Raw genomic sequence first — 7,846 nt, forward strand, 5'->3', positions numbered from 1 at the left:
TCTTCTGGCAATCAAAAATGAAAAAATTTTTTAAAGTTTTTTTGCTGTAGGGCATGTGAGCTCGCCAGAGAGACAGAGAGTGAGGTGTCACTCCCCACGAAGCTGGTCATGCCACCATCCCTTCTCCATTCTCCTCCTGGGATTTTGGGCATGCACGCACATGCGCCCGACTTGAGTTTCAAGTCGCCAGATCCAGGACTCGAACTGCAGTCAGCCATGTGGGAGTCTAGTGCCTTAACCTCCATGCCACCTGCTTTTGGCCCCTCAAATGAAAAAGAAAATAGCCTTCAATGCATCGTGAGATACCGAAGTTCACAAGGGGGGACGTGCAAATTGACTCTTTTTAGACCTCTCACCTGCGGATGGGCCACTCAGGGTCAGAGGCTATGGGGACAGCGGTCCCCACATGGCAGGACTGCCAAACCGCTCAGTCCCTCGGAGGGTCCGTGGAGCACCTAGCAAGACTCCCACATCCACCTTGACCCATGGACCTGCGATCTCACCTGCGGGTGAAGATACGTGGGGGTCTTCAAAATATTCATGGAAAAACCCTGCATGATATCAAATTTCTTTGCACCCACATAAGTTCATACTTGTAGTCCATTTCCCACAGACGCCCGGATGTTACCTTGTGTACCTCCAACATGGAAACACACGCGAATAGACGTACTTAGGGGACCAGCAGTGAGCGTAATGGCTATGTCGCTGGACTCCCACGTAGTCGACCGCGGTTTGTGTCCCGGACCCGGTGGCTTAAACTCAACGCCGGGCGCGTGTGCGTGCGTGTCCAAGATCCCGGGAGGAGAAAAGAGGAGAAGGGATTGTGGTGGGGCCACCCCCCCTGGGGGGTGATTTCTCACTTTCTGTCTCTCTGTCTCTCTCTTTCTGGCAAGCACACGTGCCCTGTAGCAAAAAACCTCTCCAGAAAAAAAATTTTTTTTTGGTTATTATTTATTTTTAATTTTACCACAAAGAGACAGAGAGAGAGAGAGAAAGGGAAAGTGAGAAACCAAGCTGCCAGGTCCGGGACTCGAACTGTAGTCGACCATGGGGGAGTCCAGTGCCTTCACCACTACGCCACCTGCCATCTCTGATCAGGTTATATATTAAGGATACATTCTTACTATATAACCATAATTCAATTGGATTTAAGAGGCAAGAGAAAGAAGGAAAACATTGAAGGGGCACAGAAATGGAGAGTGAACTGCTGCCGATCACATGTGTGGTGACATCTTTGATTAAACCAATCGACAGTGTCTTCGGGGTGGGAAAAGCCATTTGATCTCTGCTGTAATGATACACAGCAATTGAATGGGCAAATATCTATATAATGATGTATTATCAATGACAGAGTTATCGTGTATTGCATCTCATTGAAATATGTATTTTTATCTATATTATAGCACGTATTATATATATAAGCTTATTTATTTGTCTCTTCCATGAGAGAGACAGCACTCCAAACAGGGTCTTCACGCAGCAATCCGCCTCCACCTTACCCAACCTGGATCCCAGGCAGGAGCGTGTCTGTATGCACAGGCAGGTCTTGGGGTGCGAACCCAGGACCTTTCCAAGGGGGGCCAGCATCGCAGAGTATTATGTCGCTGCTGTGCCCCCAGCCGGCCCCTGTTAGTTGCATATTTACTTATGAATATAATAACAATTGTGTAACCATTTTTTTTTAAGTTTATTTATTTATTTATTTGCTATAGGGTGCGTGCGCTCGCTAGAAAGACAGAGAGAGAAAGAGACAGAAAGCGAGAAATCACCCCCCAGGGGGGATGGCTACGCCGCAATCGCTTCCCCTCCATTCTCCTCTCGGGATCTTGGGCACGCACGCACACGCGCCCGGCGTGAGTTTTAAGCCACCGGGTCCGGGACTCGAACTGTGGTTGGCTACATGGAAGTTCAGCAACATAGCCATTACGCTAACTGCTGGTTCCTAACCATTGTTTTATAGATCCTCAACGACCCCTGGTGAAAATGAGCCCACATCATGCCCAGGTCAAAGAAGCGCTCTGGTCTCAGGAAGCTGGGCTGCTGGGAGGGGGTGGTGGACCCCAGAGCTGGGGCAGCAGAAGTTCCAGGGCTCCAAAACGATGGGGAGGGACCAGCAGTTAGCGTCATGGCTATGTCGCTAGACTCCCACGTAGTCGACTGCAGTTCAAGTCCCAGACCCAGTGGTTTAAACTCACGCCGGGCGCGTGTGCGTGCGTGCCCAAGATCCCAAGAGGAGAATGGAGGAGAAGGGATTGCGGCGTGACCATCCCCCCTGGGGGGTGATTTCTTGCTTTCTGTCTCTCTGTCTCTCTCTGTCTCTCAGGTGAGTGCACGTGCCCTATAGCAAAAACCTCTCCCAAAAAAAACCGATGGGGGCACGTAAGGACACAGGGGTGGGTCTGCAGGTGTCAACATGAGCAGGGACGGTCACAGAGTATAACAGCCAGTGAAAGAGACACCCATAGCCCATCTGGGGACCAGGAACTGAGCAGGCCGCAAGGTGGAGCGGCAGTCAGTCCGTGGAGCGGGAGGGAGGCCTGGAAAGCCCTCCCCAGTGCACTGTGGTCCTGACCTGCCCGGCAACGAGCCACAGCACGAGCCAGGCTGGGCAGCAGGGGGTTGGCGCAATGATGTTCACTCAGCCTCGGGGATTTTCCAGGCTCCCTCATTCACAGCACGGGCAGTGGGGGAGACCCCTGGCAGAGGCACCTGCACCCAGGGGCAGCCCAGAGGAACTCCGTGTCACCCTGCAGGTGCGGTAGAAGACATGGTCTAGCGCACCCGGAGCAGGAACATGCCATAGGACGCGTGTCCGGTGCACATAGACACCAGCGCCAGGGGCCACTCCGGTCACATGATGGTGGAACGCAGAACATGGTCGCAGACTGGGGAAAGTGGGAAGAACCACACCGAGATTTTTGATTTATTTATGGTGGAGAGCGTGAGCACACGAGAGAGAGAGAAAGCAGGAGAGAGAACAGCACCTTTGCCAGGGTCTCATCATGCCACCGTACTCTCCCCCTGCCCTCCGGCCCGCAGGATCTCAGGGCCTGCTGCCTTCTGATGACCTGGGATCCGAACCCGCAGCTGGCCCGTGGCCTCCGGCACCGCGTCATCCGCATATAACCCGTGCTTCTATCTGATAACAGCATTGCGACCGTGTTGAATTTCCTGATTTCATCCGTGAGCGGAGCATCCTTGTGTTTAGGAGAAGCGTGCTGTTTTGGGGAGAAGGATGACAACACTGCGGAGTGTTCCAGGAATAGCAGTCACCGCAGCTGTCGGAGAAGCAGCACCGCGTGAGCCGAGAGGAGGTGACGCAGGCTTGGAAGTGGAATTGAGGGGAAGGGTTGAAGGAGCTCCTTGCACCTTCATTTTCTATCTCTTCTGGAGACCCCAGAGAGCCTCCGAGTGGGTCCAGGACCAGCTGGAGTCTCTGGCCACCGAGAGGCACAGTGTGGCCCTGTGGGAGCAGGGGGGGGGACCCTGTGCCTGAGCTGAGCGTCTCCATCTGCCTCACGACTCCTGGTCGTCCACACCAGGTGCCTGGCCCTCTGCACACAGGTGCGGCCAGGAAAGGGGCCCAGGGACCCAGCTCACGGAGGGTTGGGGTGCAGTCGGCAGAGACTGCCCGAGCTCAACTCCAGGCTGCTCCTCCAGCGCCCACCCTGCGGGCACGCCTCTTCCCTGCAACACACAGGGAGGTCCGCACCCCGGCCCAGGAAGGCGCTGTGCCCTCCCGATCCTTTATCAAGACTGGCGTGGCTGGGCTTCCCGGGCTTCCCGTGCACACTGGGCAGGGTGCACTTCTCGCCGGGAGACCGGCTAAGCAGGGACAACCCTGGTGTCAGTGTCGGGGCAAGGGGCTGCTCCTCCCTGCCACGTCCCTGCTGCATCTCACGTCCCTGCTGCATCTCACGACCACCTCCTGCACCCAGCCAAGCTGCAGGTGAGGGGTACACCGGAGGTTAGCAGGGTTTCACCAGGCAGTGGGATCTGTCCCCTCTGCCGAGGACCTGAGTTCTGTTCTGTCCTCGGGTCCTGCCTCAGTGGTCCCCACGTCCCTGGGGCGCCGTGGAATGAACGTCAGCCGCAAGCTCATGGCTATGCATCAGCGCCTCCTCCCAGAAGCCTCCTCGCAGAGCCGGGCACCCTGACCCGGGGAGAAGAGGCAGTGACAGAGTCCAGATGGCCCAGAGGCAGGAGTAGAGCGGTCGGCTGCTCCTGGGCGACTGTGGGCAGAGACGGGGAGAGCCTGTCGGGGGCCAGAGGGACTCGGTGGGGCCATGGCCAAGAGCATCGGCCTGGGAACTGGGCCCTGGAGCAGGGGTGGCCTTCAAGTATTTAGCCTCACTGAGAAGCAAAGGAACACACCCCGAAAACACACCAGGGCGTTGACACACCCCAGTGACCTCTGAACAGCTGGCGAGCCTTACTTTGGAGCCAGAGGAGGGCGAAGCCATGCCAGGTGGTGCCGACGGGGGAGGGGCTCCCGGTGCAGCGTGAGTCTAGGGGAGAGGGGGGCAGTGCTGTGTGCAGGGGCGTGGGGGCACCGGAGCACACAGGCCACAGCTGGGTCAGGCACCAGATCTGGGCCGAGGTGAGAGGCTCCCGTGTTAACATTTGGGAAGAGAGAAACCAAGGAGATTTTGGGAGGGTGTGGAACAATCACCCCAGGGCTTTGGGGACAGGAATGTGGCAGCAGCAGGTAACAGCATCTGTCACCCAAGCCAGCCAGGGTCACAAGGGCCAGTTAAAGAGGCGAGATCCAGGGGCCAGAGTCCAGAAGGCAGGCAGGAAGGCAGGCAGGGAAGGGCAGTGAAACCTGTGTGAGGACACAGCCGTGAGGCAACAGCAGCCGCCAGCTCCATCCACACTGTCCTGCTGAGGTTTGCACACGCCCTGTTGCAACCACACATTAAACCGCCATCAGCAGGCTCCTGGGCTGCACTGCAGCTGCGACACCTCGCCTCTGACGCACGCCACCCCTGCGACCCCTGGCTGAAGGGCCCGTGCACACCCCGTCCACCCGGCTCCGCGGGTGTGGACGAGGCGTGGCTGCCATTCCAGACAGTCCTGACGGAGGCTGGTTGCTGTGTGTGCAGCCTGCCAAAGCGAGAAATGCCTTCCAGCCTCCCCGGCAGGTTCCCGCTGGCTGGGGGCCAGCCCCTGCCCGCCCTGCCGTGGGGAACCTTGCAGAGCTGTGCTGCAATCCCGTTCTTTGGCAATAATGCCCGCCAGAGCCAGGTCTGACAGGCTCCTCTGTCAGGATGTGCTTGTCACAGGCGAAGGGAGAGCAGAGGTTGGCTGAGCCCCTTAAGTCCCTGTGCAAGACCTGGAGCCCCGGGAGCCCTTTACACAGGGTGCTGTGAGCTCCCGGGAGAGGGGAAGGTGCTCATCCCTGAGTCAGTCCTAGGAGGGCAGCTTGAGGAAGGGCAGGCAGCTTTGCAGGGACACAGACAGAGGGCCCCCATGCAGAGCTGGGGGTGGCAGGGGAGCGGGGCAGGAGGGAGGAGCGAGCTCTCAGCTCTGAGCTCCACACACCCCCAGCCAGTTCTTCCAAGTGTGGCTTAAAAGCTTAAAGGCTTCAAAAATACCACGTCTGGGTTCAGCTCTTGAGCTCTGCATGGAGTGCTCTGAGGGTGGCCCGGGGCTTGGTAATTTTTCTCTTTTGAATGCAGAAATTGCTTTATTGCTCGACAGACTCTCTCGGTTCAACGCATACCCCCTCACAGTCTGCATGATTCAGATTCGTTCTGCCTGGGGTCCAACTGACAGTATCCCGCCTGCTGGGAACTTCCATTCTTATAAATTACATTTTTTATTTTCAGATCCTTGGCGAGGCACTTGTCGTTGCAAGAAATAACGAAAGGTTCCTTCGTGCCCTTTCCCCAGTTCCTCCTGATGGTAGCTTCTTGCAAAACTGTAGCGTAACCGTTCCGCCTGGGCGCTGATGTTGCAACAGCCGACAGGATGTTCCAGCACCACGAGGCTCCTTCCAGTGGCTTCCTCTCCTTTTATTTTATATTTTGTTTTATTTTATCGCTAGAATCCACATACACTTGCTAGAGAGAGACCAAGAGAAAGAATCCCCTAAGAAGGTGTGTCTTCCATTTCCCCCATCCATCATGATTTGGGGCATGCGTACATGTGTGCCCACCATGTTTTTTAAGTCACCAGGCTGGGATTCGAACCACCGTCAGCCACGTGGAATGCAGCTCTCAATGTATAGCATTTAACCACTGCATCGTGGGGCTGCCTCTCCCACTGTCTTCTTGTTTTCTGTTTTTATTCTAGCCAGAGGGCACATGCACTTGTCAAAGAGAGACAGAGAGACACAGAGAGGGAGAGATAGAAAGCACCCTCCAAAGGGGTGTGGTCATGCTGCATATCTTTTTCTTTTTCTTTTTTTTTTTTTCTTAAGAGATTTTTACCAAATCCATGGATCGATTAAAAAAAAAAAAGATTTTTGCCTTAGGGCATGTGCACTCACCAGAGAGAGAGACAGAGACACACATGCCCCCAGGGGGATGGCCACCCCACAATTTCTTCTCCTCCATTCTCCTTCAGGGGTCTTGGGCATGCATACACATACGTCCGGCGTGAGTTTCAAGCCACCAGGTCCAGGACTCAAACTGCGGTCGATCAAGGGAGTCCAGAGATGTAACTACTACGCCATCTGCTGGCCCCTGTTCCTCCATTTTTTCATCTTGGGGCATACACTTTTATTTTTAAGAAGTTTTTGCCTTAGGTTGCATGTGCTCGCCTGAGAGAGACAGAGACAGTGAGAGGGAAAGTGAGAAATCACCCCCAGGTGGGATGTCTATCCTCAATCCTTTCTCCTCCATTCTCCTCCTGGGATCCTGGGTGCACACATGTGCCCAGCATGATTTTCAAGCCACCGGGTCCGGGATTAGAACTATGGATGACCATGTGGAAGTCGAGCAATGCAACCCCTATGCCATCTACTGGGCCCTCTGTGTGTTTTTCAAGTCGCCAGATCCAGGACTCAAACGGTGCATTTGGTCGTGGGGGAGCTGTCCCCCTAACCACCAGGCCATGGGCCCAGGTGCCCTCTTAACCACACCTGCTTCTCCCCTACTCAGAGTCCCTTCAAAACCTCTGCCAGGGCCAGCCTGTTCCCATATTGTTCTCCTGCCACTTCGACAATGTCGTATAAGCGGAGATGGAATCGTATAATGTAGTCTTTGGGGACTGGCCTTTTCATTTGTTTGTGTTTCGTTTGTTGTTGTTTTTCTATAGGGCCTGTGCACTCTCTGGAGAGAGACAGAGACAGAGAGAGAGAGAGAAGTCACCCCGGGGGATGGCCATCTTGCAATCCCTTTTCCTCTGTTCTATTCTCAAGATTTCGGGCACACATGCACACGTGTCGGGAGTGTTTTTCAAGCTGCTAGGTCTAGGACTTGAACTGCAGGTTGGTCCATGTAGGATCCACCACCTTAACCCTCATGCCACCTGGCTGGCCTGGGATTGGCTTGTTTTTGTTTCGTTTCAGGTTTTTGTCATAGGACGTGTGTGCCTTCCCAGAGAAAGAGAGAAATCACCCAGGGGTGATTTCATTTTTTCTTTTTTTTAAAAAAATTATTTTATTTAACTTTATTTATTTACTAATTTATTTTATTTTCATTTGACCAGAGAGGGACAGAGCAAGAGAGAGAGAGAGAGAGAGAAAGTGAGAAAGCAAGCCACCAGGTCCAGGACTTGAACCATGATAGGCCATGTGGGAGTCCAGTGCCCCTAACCACCGTGCCACCTACCAGCCCCCATTCATTTTTTAATTTTTATTTATTTATTTATTTATTTATTTATTCTAGAGGTTTTTGCT

The sequence above is a fragment of the Tupaia chinensis genome, unplaced genomic scaffold, assembly GCF_000334495.1.
Source record: "Tupaia chinensis unplaced genomic scaffold, TupChi_1.0 Scaffold000287_1, whole genome shotgun sequence".
NCBI lineage: Eukaryota > Metazoa > Chordata > Mammalia > Scandentia > Tupaiidae > Tupaia > Tupaia belangeri.